At 47.6% G+C, this 22,099-nt stretch overlaps 1 pseudogene; it reads right to left on the bottom strand.

The window, feature by feature from the left end:
* Positions 1-7,398: 7,398 nt before the first annotated feature.
* LOC136645322 (methylcrotonoyl-CoA carboxylase subunit alpha, mitochondrial-like) overlaps positions 7,399-22,099 on the bottom strand; it is a 70,323-nt pseudogene continuing 55,622 nt past the window's right edge.

Raw genomic sequence — 22,099 nt, 5'->3', positions numbered from 1 at the left:
TGTTAAACTTCTGACCAGCTCACTCTCCTTCATTTCGGAGTTGGTGGATGTGGTGCTGCGGGTACCACTGTAGATGTCTGAAAGAGGAAGGCACCTGTGTTAATGACTTAGAGCTCAATTCTACTGTGTGTGTCCTCCCGCTGATGCAGTGGTGCCAAAATGGCTACTGCTGCATCCTGTGATGCAGTCTAGGAGGCAGCCCAGCGGTCTAGGTGGGTACTCCAAAAGTGGCTACAACACAGATTTGTTTACAGAAGTCGGGGCCCCTCCCAGATGCCCTGACCCCCGACTTACCTGGGAGCAGGCACCCCATTCCCAGGGTGGGGAGGCTTCCCTGCCCTTGAAGGGGGGCAAAGAAGGTTGGCTCACCCCAACCAGCCAGAGGGGGATGGCAGGGCAAACAAGGAAACAAGCCAGGAACAGGAAAGGCCTTTTTTGCCCCACCTGGAGGAAAGGGAGGGGCCAAAGGGGGCGGGCTTGCTCCATAAAACAGGGAGGCCAGGGATGAGAGGCAGTCAGTGTGAAGCAGGGAGCTGTGAGGTAAACAGCCCCTGCTCCTAGGCCAGGTTTGGCAGCTCTGCTAGGGAGGAGGACAAGGGTGCTGGAACCCCCTCCCCCTCCAGCCAATCTGAGGCCTCCCTGGGGAGGAACAAGCCTGCTCCAGGCCCCTCCAGGGGAAGGCCCCTGCAACGGACATTATCATAACAACAGTTTTAGGACCTAGTCCTATTTGACTTTCCAGCACGGATGCAGCCAAGCCAAGGGGCATGCGCTGCATCCTCCGGTGGGAGGGTAGTCATGGGCAGGGCCAGCTTCAAGCCATTTGGACCAAATGCTCGCACTTGGGCCCCACATCTAACAGGGCCCCGTGCGAGGGTAATCCAGTCTTGTCAAATACACACAACACATTGCGATGGAGATCTAACATCGCATTGCAGGTTTTACAGCAACAATTTTAATTTTCTTCTGAATTTTTAAAAAGTCAGTAGCGTTTGTTTATATTGTTTATACTTTGAACTTTTTTCTTCCACTGTACTTGAATTACAGAATATGTTAATTAGTTATAGAACTCTAGGATTCTACAGACCATGGCTGGGAATGCAGGGCCCTGCCAAAAATGTTTCCAATAGAACCCTGCAGCTCCTGAGGCTGGACAGAGGCCTCCACAAGGTAAGGGAACATTTGTTCTCTTACCTTGGGGCTGCACTGTGGCTGCATCAGTGCTGGAAAGTTGGTCAGGACTGGGCTGTTATATTTTCTACCCCTTTCCTAATGATCCCTAACATGGAATTTACCTTTTTCACACTTGCCACACAGTGCGTCAAAATTTTCTCTGAGCCATCCACCATGACCCTAGAATCTCCCTCACCAGCAGCTCAGATCCCCTCAGTGCGCACGGGAAGTTGGGATCTTTTTTTACTTCTTTATGCTTATTTATACTGAAATGTTTTGCCAACTGTGGGTCTTGTTGATGAAGATATAGGGAAATGCCTGCATATGGTTTTATGCCACATAACCATTTCCCACCCACCCATTCACCAGGTGGTAACTTTTACCTTTCAGCCTTGCAATGAAGATTTCCACACACAATCCCCAGACCTTGTTAACTATTGAAACCAAGCCTAATATACATGTAACTGCATTTACTCACTAATGTCCCTTATTGCCCTCATCTTTCCCTTTACTCTTCTCATTCTGTTGTCTTGTTACTGTTGTCTCTCCTTGCAACTGAAGAAAGAGCCCTTGCTTCTTAGCCTCTCTCATGAAGAGCAGATGCTTCCATCAGGACCCTTAATAGCCAAACAAGCTCATTTTGATCTAATAAGCCTCTGGGGAAGGAATTTCAATGGGTATCTATTTGGGTGGTGGGTGCTGAAAGGGACAGTTTGCCCAGTTTAAATTCAGAAACAAAGGGCGCAATCCTAACCAACTTTCCAGCACTGGCATAGCTGTGGCAGTGGGGCATGTGCTGCATCCTGCAGTTGGGGAGCAGTCACGGAGGCCTCCTCAAGGTATGGCAATGTTTTGTTCCCTTACCTCGGAGTTGAATTGCCCTTATGTCAGTGCTGGAAAGTGGGTTAGGATTGCGCCCAAAGAGAAAGGTTTTAGAGCCTGTGGGAGAAGTAGTTTGGACACGGGGACTGGAAAGGAGCTACTACAACATGCAGGAATTGCTGCTATTCCAGAACCACCAAAACCACCCTATGTGTGTCTGCTTCCTTCCTTCTGGCTCCACCTGTATATTTGTAAGCACATTAATGTCACAAAACACCACAAGTCTTCAGTACTTTCTCCTCGCAAAGAAACTGCGGCTGCAAAGGTGAATTGGAACTTCCTATTACTTGGGGGGAAAGTTGAAAAAAGGAGACAACACAACACTAAGAACAGATGTGTCTGTTTAGGTTACCTGTGTTGCTTTTTCTGTGGATGTTGTTGGTATCCCCTTCTGCTGGCTGCAGCAAACTGGAAGGGACCCAGTCAGTTTTCTCAGAAACCAGTTTCTTCACTAGCCTGAACATTGAAAGGAAATCATCACTGCCTTTTCCCCATTTCTGAAGCAAAGGCAGTGACAGTACAGAAAATTCACACAATGAAGCCAATTTCTTCATGTGGACACAGGGCCAGCGCGCCTGGGTTAGGAGACCGAAGTACTCATCATAAATACACTGTAGACAAGGACAGTGTGGATCTGATCAGCAGTTTTTCCAGCTTTCCAGGACAAATCTGAGAATGTGGCGTCTTGCACAATTTTAGTCCACATTTATTGTCTAGGACAGCCATTTTCATTGGTGCACTGCAGCATGTTGGTGTGCCACGAATGGTCCACAGGTGTGACGCAGGAGTCTGGAGCACAGTGATTGAAAATAGCTGAAAACTCTTCTGGGTTCTGTGGCTCTGTCTGTTGTAATGAATTGTCTGTCCCTCTTCCTCTGCTGTTGACTGACAATTTATTAGTTCAGACAGTTGTCCTAGAAACAGAGCCACTGAACCCAGAAGTGACATCAAAAGTGGCAAAGACCTTAGATAAAGACCATAGAGGTCAGCGTGTCATGAGATGAAAAACATTGAAAATCATTGGTCTAGAACAGGGGTGCCCAAAGTTTTTGGCAGGAGGGCCACATCATCTCTCTGACACTGTGTCAGGAGCTGGGGGAAAAAAGAATTAATTTACATTTAAAATTTGAATAAATTTACATAAATGAATATATTAAAGATGAACTTATACGAATGAATGAAGGTCTTGCAATAGCTCAAGGCCTATAAAAGACCTTGCACAAAGCAAGGCCGGCCTTTCCTTCTCTGCCACTGCTGCATCACAGACGTGAAACAGCAAGCAGTGGAGGGAGCCCTCATCCCACAGCTCATGCAAGAGGTCACAGTCACCCTCACGCTGAGAGCAGTTGTGTTGGGCCAGTGCGGGCTCCAACAAATCTCCGGAGGGCCAGAGGCTCATTGGAGACTGGGGGCTCCCTGAGGGCCGCATTGGGAGGCCTCAAGGGCCGCATGTGGCCCCAGGGCTGGGGTTTGGGCACCCCTGGTCTAGAAGGTAGCAGGGATTTTTCCTATGCTACATTTTGCTGCATTGACCTTAAGTAATGATGAGCTAAGGAGACCTTTGGCCAAATCCAGACCCCGGAGAGGGGCTATCTTTCCCCAGTTCCCAACCTAGAGACAAAAGCAGAATGTGAGGAAGTGGCAGATCTGGAATCGGAAGTTTTGCTGGAAAGCCACAATCGGGGCTGGGGTTAAGGAGGCGGCCCCATGGCCGCCCCTTAGCTGATATGAATGATGCAGATTTTGTCAAGCAACTGATTGCAGGGAGTGGCGCATGGAGCCAGGATGCATTTAACCCTGAGTATGCTGCTGTTGCCTCCTTCCCATCCACCACAGATGGAGATTCAGAAGTTGTGAGATGCCCTGAGAGAGATCCCAGTATGGTCCATACTTCCTGTTTATTCAGAGGGACCATACACAAATGATGGGTAGGGAAGCCAATGGGTGCTCTCTGCGTATGTTTTTTCTTACTACTGCCGCTGCTTGAAGGCAAGGGGATGGGGTGGGTGAGGTGGTGGCAACAGTGAATTTTCTACACCTCAGGCACAACCTGCCCTCAGACTGGCCCTGGTACGCAACACTCTTTCCTCCCTTATCAAACTGCCCTATCAGGAAAACTAGTTGCTGTCCAGAACCATCTAGTAAACTCAGCCTCCTCTGCACTGTTTCACACAAAATGTGGCAGCAAATGTGTGAAATTGTTTGCTATAGAATGTATCCATCATGGAGCCACAGCTAGTCCTTGATCACTGATGTCTACTGGGATGATACACGTGCTTGGGGGCGAGGGAGGGTGGTGACAGGGGCGGGGGCGGGCAGTTTGGACCCAGGAAGGGGGCAGGATTGGCAGTGCCAGCACAAGCCATATCTTATCCCTTTCCCTGGGCACAGAGGAACTCGAACCTGCACCAGCAATATCACTGGCGAGGTCTGAGTTGGCCCATTGCGGTTGCTTGGGTTTACCCTGGGGAAATGGGACAAATGTCCCCTTACCCTGAGGAGATCTCCAGCAGCCGAAACTGTGGGATGCAGCAGAGCCCACTCCAGTCCCTCTATGCCTGCCTCTGCTTCTCCAGTTCCTCAACCAAGGCTTCAAGGCAGCAGATCTATTCCCTGAGGGCCTGGGGCTCCTTTCAATGAGGGCATGCCCATGACTTATACCCAAGAGGCATATAGTCATACATATGACCCTCTGTGCAAAACACTGAATAGTCCCCACCCTGCTACCAGCTGCCTGACTGCATAGCTTTGTTTGTTTTGGTAGTTTGCTGCCTTTCTTCTCAAGGGCAGTGTTTGGGGCACTTGCTGCCTTGCCCTGCTGCTAAACCTGCACAGATGCTTAACTTGTTGATCTTGGCACTTCGTCCCAGGAAGCTACTTGCAGCTTGTGATTACACAGCCCTGATTCAGGCACCCGGTTCAGATATGTACCACCATCTCATACGCTGCCGTGGAAACAGTGATTGTAAGGCAAGGAATAAATATTTTCTTCTTTCTAGCAAGGGGTTGGACTAGAGGGCCATGAAGGTCCCTTGCCAATTCTATGGTTCTACCATTTTAAATAAATAAATAAACTGAGTGACATAGACCATCACATATGTGGAAGGACAACGGCACCCAATTCTTCCCCTTCAAAGAGGGAGAAAGTTCACATTGTCTAGAGCAGGGGTGCCCAAACCCCGGCCCGGGGGCCACTTGCGGCCCTCGAGGCCTCCCAATGCGGCCCTCAGGGAGACCCCAGTCTCCAATGAGCCTCTGGCCCTCCGGAGATTTGTTGGAGCCTGCACTGGCCCGATGCAACTGCTCTCAGCATGAGGGCGACTGTTTGACCTCTTGCATGAGCTGTGGGATGAGGGCTCCCTCCACTGCTTGCTGTTTCACATCTGTGATGCAGCAGCGGCAGCAAAGGGAAGGCCGGCCTTGCTTTGTGCAAGGCCTTTTATAGACCTTGAGCTATTGCAAGACCTTCATTCATTCATATAAGTTCATCTTTAATATATTCATTTATGTAAACTTATGTAAATTTATTCAAATTTAAAAGGTAAATTAATTCTTTTTTTTCCCTGGCCCCCGACACAGTGTCAAGGCAATGATGTGACCCTCCTGCCAAAAACTTTGGGCACCCCTGGTCTAGAGGAAAGGGTGTGCTCCCCTTTTTCACAGGCAAAAGTATCAGCCTTCCTAGGTAATATTTTGAACCAGGTCATAAATTCATCTTGCATCATTTCTACGTCAGAGTCAACTAGTTTGTTTTTTTTTGCGGGGGGGGAGGACAAACCTAGAACTATCAGAGGCTACAGAATGTTGATTCCCACCCCTCATTGCTGGGGAAATCCCAGTGTTCAGTTCTTCTCTTCTCATGCCACACAATTTATTCTCCTTTGTTTCAACAGTTATCAAATACTTTAAAAATTACCATTAACCTCTTGGATACAGCTACAGTGTGATTATGTGTGTGTCTGTTCTCATGAGCTGCCACACTTACCATTGTCCGTCTTCACCTTCCTGTAAAAATTGCACTAAATCTCCATCTTCTAGAGTGAGGGAATCTGGATAACAGGTGTCAGAACCGCCTTCCACCCGGTAAAGATTGGATCCCTAAAAATGAACGAAACAATTATTATTGCAATTATTGTGCAATTATTCTGGAGGGAAAGGGCAGGCAGTAGGGTAGGGGAAGGGGGGCATTCTACTAGCAGGCCCAAAGGATGCATTTCAGACATTCAAAATTATATGGTACAGGTCCTTCCTTTTTATCCGCGAATTCGGGATCCATGGATATAACCCACTGTGACTTCCAAACCCATGGTGGAGGACCAGACCTGAGCTCCTGGACATCATCAGAGGTGTTCTCTAGTTACATCTAGGAGGCTTTAGGAGGCCTGGAGAGGCCACCAGAGATCATTTTCAATTGTGTCCAGATGCCATCTTGGACCAGACCCGTGGATTTGCTTATCCATGAGTTTCGGAATTCACGGGAGACCTGGAACGGATATCGAGGTATAGCTGCTTACACTCCTAGAAAAACTGTGTTTTTAAAAAACTAAAACCTCCAATCCTCCTTGGGCCCGTGTTTAGGGCTATGTGCGTTCTACTGTACTGCACAATTACAGAGTAAGTGTGGAATTTGACAATGGGCAAAGAATTCTGCATCACGAGAATAACTTTTGTGACTTAAACAACAAATGTACAACCTCTTAGGCTTAAAAAGCAAGCCTTTCATCTACAGTGGCTCAGTTCAGACATAATTCTAAATCATGTTTTTGCATCAGGAGAAGGAGCAATGTGTGAGAGGGTATGGAAAGCGTCTGCTTTTACTTTGGAACAAGCCAGTTCACTGTTATGCCCAAGCCTGGGAAACCTTGGTTTGTTCTAACTGTAGTTCAAACCAGAATCTAACAGCAATTTAGACATGAGAAGAAACTGCGGTTTGTTCAAAAGTGAAAGTGGGAACTTTTGACTGTCCTCCAACAGGACAGAAGATGAGAGGGGAGGGAGGGAGCATGTGAGTCTGCAGCTTGGCAAAGCTCAGTCTTGGAGCAGTAAACCACAGTTCATCTTATGTTTGAACTGGGTCAAGTCTATTTTTGTGTTTTTATATATTTATTCACAAGGATTTTTTTAGTAACTTTACAGCAATTTAAGTGCTCAATGTGACACACAAAATTTAAAAACAGCCACAATAAAATCCAGTGAAACAGATTAAAATCGGATTTAGCAGCATAAACAAGAGTCAGGCAACAGACTCCAGTAAATGCAGGGCTGGCCCATCCATGAAGCCAACTGAAATGTTTGTGTGGAGCAACACCCATGGGCATCATTAGTTAGGCAGCCTCCAGTCGATCAGTCTATCACCTGCTCCAGCCAGCTACTCCACTGGATGCTCCGATTCTCTTCCAACTTGCTGAGAGCAAGTTGGAAAAGAATTGCAGCAGCAGCAGCCTCCTTCTCCATCCAGTGCTGCTGGAGGAAGGAGAAAAAAACCTGCAGCTCCAAATCACGCAGCCCGCCCCCCAGTCTCCTGGTTGCTTCTGAAGCACCAAGAAGACAGGGATAGGCAATTTGGAGCCCACCCAATACCTGCCTCTTCCCCGTACTTGGAAAGATTGCTGTGTGCAGCCTTCCCACTCCGCCCCCTTCTGTTTACATCGGGCACAGGCAGGGGATGGGGATGGGAGGTTCTCAGCATTCCCTGCACCAATTGATTTCAAGAGATGCAGGCAGAGGAGGCTGCGCAGCATGTCCTATGTAAGTAAAGGGAAGGCAGGATGGGAGCTGTTTGCTCATCAATCCTCCCCTCACAGGAGGGGTGCACACAGGCATGTACAAGTGGGGTAATGGAGCAGCCAATTCAGGCAGCACAGAAGCACATGCTGCCTCTCAGTGGCAATGAAAGATAGAGACAGAGTAGGAAGGGGGCATATCCGATCTGGGGGCTCTCCGAAGCATGGGTGCCATGACAGAGAAGGCCCTGAGATGCAAAGCAAGGTGATGTAATGAGTTTAGAAGAGCACATGGGAGAAGGCTCTTTTTGATGGATGCCAGATCCAGGCCCGAATGGATACAAAATGTGTGTGTGGAAAGAGAGAGAGAGAGATGGGGGCTGAGGATGCTGAAGGCTGCGCTCAGTGTCAATTTCTGCACTTGCACTGTGCAACCACACAGACTGCTGCCTTTGGGATGGTGCAAGCTACCAATTAAAATAACAGAGACCATCACCAAGATGACTGCCCTCTGCCCTGCCATGTGAAACTATTCAGAACATTTAAGAATGCAATTTCGCCAGTGACTCCCGTCTGCCATTCAGGGCCATGTTTTGAAACATGCCTGCAGTTTGAGAAAGAGCAAAGCAAAACGGTTTCATATCCGAGCCCAGCTGGCTGCAGCATTGGTGAAAGGGAGATGGCGAAAGGAGCAGGATTGAAGCTTCCAAGGCTGTTACGTACATTGTTTGGCTGGTTCTCTTCCTCCATATCGGAAGAATTTGAGAGCTCCTCAGCACTGGATGGGATGACTTCAAAATCCTCAAACGTATCTAACGATGCCATCTGCCGGCTTGGCCAACCTTTGCAAAGGAAGCAAAATTATGGAGTTTAAATACAAACCAGTGATATTTTCATGGCAGTGTGGGGGGAAAAAACTTGTCTTTTGAAAACAATTGCCCTCAAGCTTAATTTATTACATTTGTATCTCATACTAAAGAGCTCAATGTAGCTTCACACTATCCCAGTGAGGGAGACCATGCCAGGAGGATCCAAAGGGCTGGGGCCAGGGGAGGATCCCTGCTCAGACTCAGAAAGGCACTGTTCCTCCATGTAGTGGGCTCAGGGCCCAATCCTATCCAACTTTCCAGCACCGGTGCAGCCACAATGCAGCCTTCCCTTACCTTGAGGAGGCCTCTGTGATTGCCTCCCCACCAACGGATGCAGCTCGCATTCCACTGACACCACTGCACCAGCCCTGGAAAACTGGATAGGATTGGGCCCACAGTTGGCTCCTCTTAAGAAGATACAGCTACTTGTAGCATTTTCCTTACAGGGCAAAAAACCAGCCTGAAATGTGTGTGCAATTTTAGCAGAAAAATGAAATAAACTGAAAGGGATAAGTACACCGTCCTTCTCTGTACCACTTTCCCTCTATTGTTTGCAGCCTGTATTTTGGCAAACAGAAAAACATAATGTGCAAATTGCATGAGTATCTTGTGTCATTTGGCCCTTGAAGAATCAAAGTTTATTCATGAACACTACTGAAAAAGTGCAAGTATTTAAAATAACTTGTGGCCCAATCAGTGGCGTGCCTAGAGGGGGTGGAAAGAACTAAGTTCAGCAGGAAGCCTCACCGCAGCATGCAAGCGGCCCCTCCCCCTCTCCTTCAGAGCCACTCCAAGCAGCAGGTACAAAACACTAGAATGCTCCAAAAGGGAGGGGAAGGGGCCACTTGTACGTGGTGGTGAGACTCCCTGCAAAACGTAGTGCTTTGCACCCCCCTAGCTACACCACTGGCCCCAATCCTATGGGGCATCTGTGCCACCAGAACTAGCATAACGGCAGCACAGCATGCGCAGGGCACAGCCAGGCCACTGTTGCAAGCAGTGAGCAGCCACAGCCACCCACCAGTTGATCAAGGAACAGCCCCAGTTCTGGAAAGTCAGTGCAGGCTTAGGTAGAGGTGGGCAGGTGGGCATGGAATAGGGTGGGATGGGGTGGAGAGGGGGCATGTTGAGGTTGGGAAGGGGGTGGTATTGGCATCAGCAGCAGCACCAATATCCTACCCTCCTTCCCAGCTTTCATCTGTACCAATCCACCTTCCTGGGTCCACTCAGGCTTGCTCCCCAAAAATAACTAGCACAGGTCTGAGTAGACTCATTTGGGAAGTAGAGACTTATAGCTGGGAACAAATGTTCCCTTTCCCAGAGATCTCTGGGACTCCCCCTCCCCCCCGGTGCAACAAGTGCTCTGGTGGCACGGCTGCATCAGCAGGGCGGTTTAGTTAGGATTTGGCAGTTATTTTAAAACCCCCCATCCCTTGCTTTTTCTTGATTCTGTTTTTATGTTTCCATGTAATCAATGGTAAATTCAATACAGATTTTGAATTTAAAATTGATTACATGGAAACATAAAAACAGAATCAAGTAAAATATTTCAAATATGGGGAAAGAAGGATTCTGCTCATAGCTGGAAACCAGTAAAATGTTGAGACTTTAACCCACCAGAAAGTGTTCCTGCACAAGCCCCAATAACATGAATGGTGCGCACAGGCATCTGCCCCTATTCCATTCATCCAGAGCTTCATTTCACACAGATCAATGGCATAGCTAGAGGGGGTGCAAAGCACTAAGTTTTGCAGGGAGCCTCACTGCAGCATGCAAGCAGCCCCTCCCCCTCGGAGCCATTCCAGGAGGCAGGAGCAAAATGGAGGCGTAAGCCAGGCTCGGAAGGGGAGGGGCCCCTTGCACGCTGCGGTAAGGCTTCCTACAAAACTTAGTGCTTTGCACCCCCTTGAGCTACACTGACACAGGGGCTCTTTTTCCCCTTTGCCTGCTATGACACTTTGAACAGCATAAGGACTGCATCTCAAATATGACATTTTCATTCTTTTTACCTGTCTGTGAAGCAGATCTAGGGACCGACCTTGTAGAAGGAACAGCGCTGCATTTAGCTTGAGCCAAGAAGTTGGTTTCAAAGGCATCTGTGATAGGAAGTAGGACATTTGGGGTTGATAGTTGGGATGCACCTTAAACTGGCTAAACCGATGAGCTCTCTAAGGTGACTTCGGGCGCAATCCTAACCAACTTTCCAGCACTGACTTAGCTGCAATGCAGACCCAAGGTAAGGTAACAAACATGCCCTTACCTTGAGGAAGCCTCCTTGACTTCCTCTCCACTGCAGGATGCAGCACACGCCACAGTGGCACAGCTATGTCAGTGCTGAAAAGTTGGTTAGGATTGCGCCCTTCCCTTACTAAGTGGACTGGAGACCTTCCATGCCACCACCTACTCTGGCTTAATTAACTTAGCGACCCAACTGGCTGTCTCATATAGTCACATGAAGAGTGAAGGCAGATGTACTGTTCTAAGTGTGGTCACAAAGGTTCTTTACCTGCAGGGTAACCTCAGCTTTTAAACCTGCATTTCGGACATACATATTAGCAAGCGGAACACTAGCTCAAGGAATTGCTTCCCAAGACTAGGGAGGGTGTCAGCGTCAACCATGCTGTTCATCTTTTTCTTAAAGTATTTAAAGTGAATCATATACATTTATAATCCCCTCTCTGTGTACAGACAGGCAGATGTCCTGTGTCTTATTTTTTTAAAAAAACACACATTTGTTTTAACTACTGTAAAATTACTTCAGAATGGGGTGTGTGTGTGTGTGTGTGTGTGTGAAAAACCGCTTTTCAACGGAAAGTTCACAAAGCGGTTTACAAAGAAAATCAAACAAACAACTAATGGCTGCCTGTCCCAAAAGGGCTCACAATCTAAAAGGATGCAAAAGAATACCAGCAGACAGCCACTAGAAAAGACAGTGCTGGGGTGAGGCGGGCCAGTTACTCTCCCCCCACTAAATAAAAGAGCAGCCACTTAAAAAGTGCCTCTTACTCAGTTAGCAGGGGTAACTGTGTACCTGTGTACACAGGGGTAAAAATGTACTTGTGTTTGGACTGCAAGGTCAGCCTTATGCAACAACCTCCACCATCCTTAAAATGCTACATCTGCCTTCACTCTAAGCAGCTCTCTAAAGTGGCATAATCGGACAGATACTTGCCATACTGGGGACTGCTTGCAACTCTGGGTTTGGCCTCTGCTTTTGACATGGCCAGCTCCGCCTGCTAATAGAGGGTGCACCCCTGAAACCTCTAAAACATGACAATGGGTGCTGGGTGCACTTGCAGCTTACAGGAGCAGCCAGCTTTGAGACAGCAATGAGACAGCCCCAGCTCTGAAACCTTGGTTCAGCTCTGTCTGGATTAACTACCCCCCTCTCCCCATTCTGCTTATTAGAATGCCCTCCTCCTCCCACAAGCATGCAACACTGACATCATCACCAGTTACTTCTGAGTTTGGGAGGTCAGATGAGATGTGACAAATACCAGTAAGAGGCGAGGGGTGGATGGGAAAGCTTTTCTGAGTGTGGAAAAGCATGCTTTGGAGCTCTGTCTGCCGAGCTGAGGCTCCTACCGCTGTTTGTGGTGTCACATTCCTGGTCTGGCTGCCAGGTGGCAGGTGTCCAGGGTCCCGTAAGTGCCACCAGACACCACCTCAAGTACCACTGGTGGTACCCATACCACTGGTTGAGAAACACTACAGTAGTATATTAGCATGCAACGAATCATGCACAGAAGCAATAGAAAAGTAGCAATCAGCAAACTTGAGAGAAGAAGGAATAATATGCATTCACAGAGATAAAACAACTGAAATGAAGAAATGGACGGAGTGATGACAAAAGAGCTGCAGATGAATGTGGACGGCGCTGTAGTATACTGGGATATCGTCTCCTTAAGATTAATTCTGTCGCAACAACAGAGGGCCTAATTTTGACCCCCACAGTGTAGGGCCAAATGACACATTTTAATACATGTGTGTTTTACCCTCCCCCCCTTTTAAACAGCAGCAGTGTTTTACCCTCCCCCCTGACCAGCAGTGCATGTAAAGCATGATGGAGTGGGAAGCTTTAGAATTTAGCCCCCTAGGCCACTCACATCCCTCCCAACATGCCATTAAGAGCCAAAAAAAAGAACCCTATAAAAAGCACATGAGGAGAGGCACAAACTGGACAGGAGCTGCAGGGAAGGCTAAGTGCAAAAGTCCCACCCCCCTGCCAGAGTCAGACCATTTGCCCACACTGTTTAAAAATACACAGGGGGGGATGGACGGACGCCAAGGGCTCAGCACATAATTTTATTGCAAAATAGTTTGGTCCTTATACAGTTTTGCAAATGATGCTGCTATGAAGGCCTTACAGTCATCTTATGTCCCAGGCAAATGGAGCACAGAAAGCAGAACGGGGGCATTTTTAAATCAAATGTAATGAGGCAGAAAGGAGGGCTGCCTCACGTCAGTTACTGCAGTTATCAGTACTTGTATTAACAATAACACTTTAAAAAAAATTGCTATGTGATTGAACAGGCAGCCACGTTTCAGTCTAATCAGCCAGTTAATTTAATGGTGCAGCCTGAGGATTAAGGAAGGTGAGTTCTGACTGGAACCAGAAGCAGAGCCAGGGGGGCGGTGTGCTAAGTACGCCAGGCGCCACCATGTGGCTGCCCCTCCCACTCGCCTTGGGAGCCACCTGGGGCAGCTGTTGCTCCAAACGGCTTCAATGGTCGGGGAGGGGCTGCTTACTCAGCGTGTTGCGGCACCTGCCATACTTAGCATGCTGTCCTTGTCCCCTGATTATGCTACTGACGAGAACCATTTTCAGGCGTGAAACTTCAGTCACTTCTTTGCAGTTCTGCATTTAAACAGAACGTGAAAGTGTCCATGACTGAAAAGTACATTGTGCCTGGTGTGCAAAACATGCAGTGGACATATAAAAGTGGCTTTATGTACAGACAGTTTCATGTGCATGGGCATTTCATACAGTCAGGAACCTTGCAATTCCAAATGCTTGTACAATGGTAGGTGCCACCCGGAGCATTTTCACGCTTCTGCTCAGTGTGTGAAGGGTGGGGAGCGGTCCCGCAGCCATGATCCCACTCGTCCATCTATGCGTTCAGTGAACATGTGGACAGAATGTCTGCAAAGATCTAATGTGCGCAGCCTTGCCCAGAGTCCATCCATAAATGGAATCTGGCAGACAATTCTGAAGTATGTAGATCAAGCATTGAAAGGATGACTTAGGAGTTTTCCAAAAACCAAAAATTATTTGATATGCTGACTCATAAGTTCTTATGGATTAATATAATGTGCTGGTGATGATGAAAATACATGCATTCCGTGAGTAAAACCAAAGGACTGTTGTGAAGAAACTCCATGCAGTGAGTCAATACATATACATACAATACACATGTACATATACTTACAATACATATACCTTCGAAACCCAGAGGGGTTGGATCACTTTTTATTTCATGTCTCTTGACTTTAACTGCAGGAACAAAGGGACCTGTGTGAAGTTTGCAGATAACAAGGTTGGAAATAGGGTTAGAGGTTCACGCTTCGTGGCCAGGCATGGAAGGTAATGGGGTTGGCAGGCAATGGGCAGCGATTTTAACCTTTTCAGAAATCGGCTTAGATGGAAGGGAAAGCAATTTGTGATATATAACTAACAGCACAATCCTAACTTGCGCTGGAACAGGGAGGCTGGCAGGCCTACCCCTCACCCAGTGAGAGTTTCGGGCTGCAAGCGGCTCAGCCTGGGACAAGGGGCAATACTTACCCTTACCCTGGGGAGAACTGCCACAGCCTCAATGGTTCAGCTCGAATCTGCGCCAGGATCCAAGCAGCCCAGAGACGCGCCACGCTGTCTAGGAATGAGGACAGGGCCTGGCCCCACCCCTTGCTCTCCCACTGCCCACCCAGGGGCCCGCCTGCCATCCACCCTCCTTCTGCCCCAGAACGCCTCCTCCCACCTCCACACCCTCAGCCCCCCCCCCCGATCCCCATGCCGGCCAAGGTAGGCCGGCGCAAACCTACCTTGTTTTGTCAGTGTGGAGGCTGGAAGCAACCTCGGTGGGCCAGCACACATCCTTGCACCAGCCCGGCCAACACTCAAGGAGGCACAAACATACTTTATGGCATGTTTGCAACCCTCCCAGGCCCGCGCAAGAGACTTGTGCCAGCTGAGCACACTATTAGGATTGTGATCGGAATTGTAGCAATTCCAACCTTGTTTAATGGAGATTTTTTGTTTGTTTGTTTTTGAGAACAGACTTGGGACCAATTGTGCCGTTACCAATTTGACTGAAACAACTCACTTTTACTGTACAAATGTTTCATTTTTTTCTGTATTTTTTTTTGTAACCAAGGTTTACACAATGCTCATTTGACATCACGTGAGATGACTCTTTTCTGAACTAAAATATCTTGATGAAACAAGCCACCAAGAACTGCTGTCAAGTCTCCTGCAATAATCGTAAGTTACTCAGTAGTAGATTGCCACAGCTGCAGAACCACTCACCTGATTAGTGAAATTATTTAGTTGCTAAACTAAATAATTTCTACGTAATTACGTAAGATCACTGAGGAGTCCATTCCTTCAGGATGGCCCATGGGCCACAAAGGGGCACATCAGGTCCACCCTGTTCCCTTCCATTCTTTCTCTCCTGGCCATTTCATTGTACCTTTCTCTGAGGTTTCATAAGCACTAGACTGCCAGTTCCCAGCATGTCTGTTCCATATGATGCTGCCCATTCTATATAACAAGGAAATATAGCTAGAACTGGTGGCAGATCAGGGACAGGCACTGGCTTGCCTAATCACACCCTTGGCCAACACAACCTTAGACCATGTTTGCCCAGTGCAAATCCCCGAGCCGTACCCACATTAGGTGCTTTCCTGTGCTTGCCTATCTGCAATGTATAGCATGACCACAGATACACAAATGCTGCAGTTTAAAAAAAAACAAAACTTCAAAATTCTGTGCCAGGGTAACTCAAATTTTGTGACTGGCATATATCATGCTGGCGATGCATTTTTGTGGTCTGAGTAATTTATTCCTCATTAATATCACATTCTCCTGCCTTATACACAGTCTCTAATGTGCAAAAGTGTTCTACAGTCCTCAGAGTGGCTTCATTCACAAAAACCAGGTGAGTACGATCAGCTTCTCTCTTATAGAAGGAGAACAAAGTTAGAGAGACATAAGGCAACCCGGATAGTTTGTGGCACCAAACTGTAGAGACCCACTTTTTCAAATGACACTCTATCGGGACCCACCTAGGTTTACTAGACTTTTAAAAAAGGAGATCTAGAAAGACATTTTTTTATTTATTTATAAGTAATAATAACCAGAAAAAAAGAACCTCAAATATTTATCTCCCTATATTTACAAATGCTTGCAAACTGTAGGAGCTGAACTCTTTGCAGGGCAATTAGCAGCTACAGTATCTGATTTTTGAAAAGCCACAGGACTTGAAGCAATTAGTTATCTGATCTTTCCATCATGCTTAGGTGACCCGCCAAAAATCAGGCTGCAATCCACCAGTGGGTCCCAATCCACAGTTTGGGAACCACTGATCTACTCCAAACCGGAAGGACAGGTTCCCCTGAGAACAATCCAGGCAAGAAGACCGTTCTTGTGTCAGAAAAGCTGTGAGTTGCATTTCCACAGTGGGCTTACTGCTGAATGCGTAACTGAGACCAAAGTGTATGCACTCTCTGTATGCACAACTGAGACCAAACTGCCTCAAGCTATAGCTGCACTGGAGCAACTCCACAGCTCATAGGTTTGAACCAGCTTTGCACCTCTCCCTGTTTCCTCTTTGCTTTGCAAGAGGACAAGTTTGGGCTAGAAGATCTCAAACACCATGGAAAGTGTACCAAGGTCAGTAGAGAAAGGGAAGGAGCTCAAGCGTTAACCGTGACTGTACCTTTGGTTAGAGCAGATGTGTTAGTTGTGGTGCTGATGGAGGAAGCTAGGGAAAGGCGGCGGGTAACATCTCTCTCTTTAGAGTCTGGATCTGGGAGGACAGATAGATGCAGGTCAAGGAAGGGTTAGAAGCCAGCAACCAAAGAAGGGTAGACAGGAGAGATTTCAGCTGGGAGAGGAGTCAAAAAATAGTAGCACATTCCCTTTAAAAACGGTCATTAAAGTGTGTTATGGTTTTGTTCACATGAAGTGGTTTGACACATTGATTCATATCTTGCCATACTGAGGGTGCAATCCTCACCCACTTTCCAGCACTGACATAAGGGCAAGGGAACAAACATTCCCTTAGTTTGAGGAGGCCTCATAAGAACATAACATAAGAACATAAGAACAGCCCCACTGGATCAGGCCATAGGCCCATCTAGTCCAGCTTCCTGTATCTCACAGCGGCCCACCAAATGCCCCAGGGAGCACACCAGATAACAAGAGACCTCATCCTGGTGCTCTCCCCTACATCTGGCATTCTGACTTAACCCATTCCTAAAATCAGGAGGTTGTGCATACACATCATGGCTTGTACCCCATAATGAATTTTTCCTCCAGAAACTCGTCCAATCCCCTTTTAAAGGCATCTAGGCTAGACGCCAGCACCACATCCTGTGGCAAGGAGTTCCACAGACCGACCACGCGCTGAGTAAAGAAATATTTTCTTTTGTCTGTCCTAACCCGCCCAACACTCAATTTTAGTGGATGTCCCCTGGTTCTGGTATTATGTGAGAGTGTAAAGAGCATCTCCCTATCCACTCTGTCCATCCCCTGCATAATTTTGTATGTCTCAATCATGTCCCCCCTCAAGCGTCTCTTTTCTAGGCTGAAGAGGCCCAAACGCCGTAGCCTTTCCTCATAAGGAAGGTGCCCCAGCCCCGTAATCATCTTAGTCGCTCTCTTTTGCACCTTTTCCATTTCCACTATGTCTTTTTTGAGATGCGGCGACCAGAACTGGACACAATACTCCAGGTGTGGCCTTACCATCGATTTGTACAACGGCATTATGATACTAACCGTTTTGTTCTCAATACCCTTCCTAATGATCCCAAGCATAGAATTGGCCTTCTTCACTGCCGCCGCACATTGGGTTGACACTTTCATCGACCTGTCCACCACCACCCCAAGATCTCTCTCCTGATCTGTCACAGACAGCTCAGAACCCATCAGCCTATATCTAAAGTTTTGATTTTTTGCCCCAATGTGCATGACTTTACACTTACTGACATTGAAGCGCATCTGCCATTTTGCTGCCCATTCTGCCAGTCTGGAGAGATCCTTCTGGAGCTCCTCACAATCACTTCTGGTCTTCACCACTCGGAAAAGTTTGGTGTCGTCTGCAAACTTAGCCACTTCACTGCTCAACCCTGTCTCCAGGTCATTTATGAAGAGGTTGAAAAGCACCAGTCCCAGGACAGATCCTTGGGGCACACCGCTTTTCACCTCTCTCCATTGTGAAAATTGCCCATTGACACCCACTCTCTGCTTCCTGGCCTCCAACCAGTTCTCAATCCACGAGAGGACCTGTCCTCTAATTCCCTGACTGTGGAGTTTTTTCAGTAGCCTTTGGTGAGGGACTGTGTCAAACGCCTTCTGAAAGTCCAGATATATAATGTCCACGGGTTCTCCCGCATCCACATGCCTGTTGACCTTTTCAAAGAATTCTATAAGGTTTGTGAGGCAAGACTTACCCTTACAGAAGCCATGCTGACTCTCCCTCAGCAAGGCCTGTTCGTCTATGTGTTTTGAGATCCTATCTTTGATGAGGCATTCCACCATCTTACCCGGTATGGATGTTAGGCTGACCGGCCTATAGTTTCCCGGGTCCCCCCTCTTTCCCTTTTTAAAAATAGGCGTGACATTTGCTATCCTCCAATCTTCTGGTACCGTGGCCGTTTTGAGGGACAAGTTGCATACCTTAGTCAAGAGATCTGCAACTTCATTCTTCAATTCCTTAATAACCCTTGGGTGTATGCCATCAGGGCCCGGTGACTTATTGATCTTTACCTCCATGAGTGCCACCCAACTGCAGGACTTGGCACACGTCCCATTGGCACAGCTATGCCAGGGCTGGAAAGTTGGTTAGGATTTGGAGCTGAGCCACACATTCTTGTTCACTTTGAAACAGCTATCAATTACCTACGAATGAATTAACATGTCCTGAATCTAGGTGGCTTTTTACAAACCAAAAAAAACTTGGCAAGCAGTAGCTTGGTGTGCTGCTAACATCAAAGCTCCTGTCTGTCCAGGGAATCCCTGCAAGACTGAACCACACACTCATGTTCGTTCACTTTGGAAGAATCCAGATACCTGGGGCAAGAAGGAGACAGGGGAGGTAGAGGGGTCAGGTTTTGATTGCTCTTGGAGTGCTGTGCCCCTTCGTTGTTTCTTTCTCTAGTGCTCCTGCTGTGATGGCTTGTGGCAGCTGCACTGGAAGAAAAGGTGAGCTGCCACTACCCCAGTAGCGTAGCTACAAGGGGCGGCAGGCTACGTATTACAGGCACTGCAATGTATTGTGTAAGCGGCCCCTCCCCCTCGCCACTGGAACCATTTTGGGCATCAACAGCAATGGGCATGTGCACACTGAGTGTCTGCATGTTGCTGTCACTGCCCCAAACGGTTCAGTTGATGACAGGGAAGGGCCTCTTACACAGCACACTGCAGTGCCTGCAATACATACCCTGCTGTTCCCCAGAAGTTATGCTACTACACTACCCCACTCCTCCTCTGGCTCACTTTCAGTAAACTAGGTCAGAGGATCAGAGAGCACCATGAAACGGCTCTTTGGGCAGCAGACTGGAAGAGGCAGCAGGCAGGCATGGAGGGAGGGAGGCAGTGCATCCCTCATCAGTTCACTGCCTGCTCCCACCTGCAGTTTGAAGAAGTCGCTTCAGTCCACCGTAGAGCTGGTTTGGTTCTGTTGCTAAGGACTACCTTCTCGCACCTGATTGTGTCCATCCACTGCCAACCCATCCAGGCGGTCACCTGGTTGTGTGACCAGGTTGTGTCAGCAGCGGATTGTGAGGGGTCTGAGGTGGCAGTGGATTCAGGGTGCCACCCAAAGTCTGCCACTGCTGCTGCCTCCCTCCAACCTGCCACCAATGCAAGCCTCAGTGCCTCAAGCTTGAGCAAGAAGCAGACCATTCCCCTTCATATTGTGCTTCTTGCACACTCCTGTGCAACCCAGAAGTGAGGACTTCCGGTTTCACAAGAACAGCCCAGGAGGAGCATGGGAAAAGTTTTGGCCTTTTTTGTAGGGCAGAGGCAGAAGACCCGAGACAGCATCAGGCCAATGGTCCAAGTTGCACCACCCTCAATTTCACCTGTTAAGATCTTTTGGTAAGACTCTTCTACGCAAGCCAACACAGCTGGAAGTTCAACTGGCAAGCACACACAACAGGCCCCCCTCTGTACCTGTGCCCGGACTCTGGAATTTCTTGCCTTGGGACATTCATGTGGTCTCATCTCTCCAGGTCTACCAACGCTTAGTGAACATGTTGTAGCTATCTCACTGTGCTTTTGACTTCACTTGAGTGGAAAAAGAGGGGTTCTATCTGCACTTCTGGGAGCCTTTGCGGGCTCCTTTGTGGGAGCCATTATTAAACTGTTTTGGATTTGCACAAGTTGCTGTGATGCTGAAAAGTAGGGTGAAGACATGACACAAACAGACAGCTCCAGCAGGTGTAGCTTTTTTCACCACTTCTATCTCCATACAAGGAAGCAATTTCTCCTGGGTGGCTTCAAACAACTTTGAACAGTAAAGAAATAAATTTGTCCGTGTCTGGCTGCTGTTAAGGACAACGAGTCAAACACTGCCTGCAAGCGATTCCTTTTTAAAAAAAAAAAAGACTGGAGGAGATTGGAGCTGTGATGGAATGTGGCCACACCTGCAGAGAAGTAATGTATAGCGGGATGTGGAATGAGGACAGCATTTCAGAGACAGGTGGCTGCCAACCAAATGCTGCAAGTGGTGATCATTTTACCTTTGGGTGGAGCTCTGCGGTTGGAAAGCCCTTGCAAAGTAAACTGCTTTCTAGCAAGAGCTGAGCGCTCAAGATTAAGGCTGGTGGCAGAATCAGCTAGGAGGAAGAGAGAAGTAAGGCAGGAGGGGTCAAACCTTGCAACTTATGGAGAAAGCAAAGGTCAGAGAGTGAGAGAATGGGAGGAAAGGGAGAGGGGAGACAGTTAAAAAGGTAAAAACTCGAGTGGCTGCAGCCCATGCATTACGCAGCAGGTAACCAGTTAGAAAGGGGATCATGAAATCATGAAAATCAAACTAGCTGAGCCAAACTGATCTCTCTCATCCAAGGGATGAATTTGACTCGCTAAGTTTCATCTCAGAGCAAAATGGAACCAGGAAGGGCTAGGGGAAATGAACTCTTCTGAAAGGAAGACAAGCTGGCAGCAAAGTAAGGGAAGATTAATGTTCTAGTGCCATGTGCCCAGAAAATGCCCCAACGCCTGCTGCTGGGAAGGTGGGCAATTGAGCTCAATGGCACTCTTCAAAAAATATCAAGAGCTAGTTGGTATGCAGAATATGTTTTAAGTAGAGCCTCAGGTGTAGTTCAAGGCATTACCCTTTCAGATAAATAAACCCCCCTAGAAGTGGCGTAGCTAGCCTCTGTTTTGCTCCCACCACTCCCAATGGCTCCAAAGGGGAAGGGGAGAGTCGCTTACACACTGCAGTGAGGCTCCCTGCAAAACTTTGAGTTTTGCACCCCCTCTAGCTATGCCACTGCCTCATCGAAAGAAATAACCCCTCCTTACATGATGCTCTCATTATGGCTAGTAGCCTTCTGCATTCACTCCAAAACATATATTTGTTTCACAGACCACTTTTCAATTAATAAAAGCTCCCAATGTGACTTTTAAAAAGAAGCAGCATATTAAAAATCTCTTTTTAAAAAAGAATCATTACAAACGACACTGTAATTTAAACAATGTATAACATACCAGTTAAAGATTTAAAAACCAAACACAAGCACACAGAGAGACAACGGCAGCATCTCTATCAAGTGTGGAAAGTTTTAAAATGCGAACATTTCCTTTTTGCATGCTGGTGGAAGGAAAACAAGGAATTGAATTTTGTTGGGCTACAATAATCTCTATCCATATACTGAGCTCAGGGTGGTTTGCCTGGTTCCTTCTGCCCTCACAACAACCCTGTGAGGCAGGTTCGTGATCGCCCCCCCCCCCCCAAAAAAAAACAACTTTGTGCCCAAGTGGGGATTTGAACCTGGGTATTCCAGGTCTAAAACCAACACCAGAACCACTATGCCATGCTAGGTCTCCAGGACCTGGAGAGATTATCCACAGAGAGGCCACCTTAACCTTCCTGCTGCTTGAGGCTGTGCATATATAAACTGCATATAGCGCAGTTTCTTGGAATTCATGCTCTATGGTAGCACCTGGGAGGGCATTGCTCTTGTTGCCTTTCAGGCCATATGTGATCATTCTTCAAATGCAAATAT

Source organism: Tiliqua scincoides, chromosome 3 (assembly GCF_035046505.1).
Source record: "Tiliqua scincoides isolate rTilSci1 chromosome 3, rTilSci1.hap2, whole genome shotgun sequence".
NCBI lineage: Eukaryota > Metazoa > Chordata > Lepidosauria > Squamata > Scincidae > Tiliqua > Tiliqua scincoides.
Note: the sequence above shows the minus strand (reverse complement) of the source record. Positions and strands in the feature narration are given on the sequence as shown.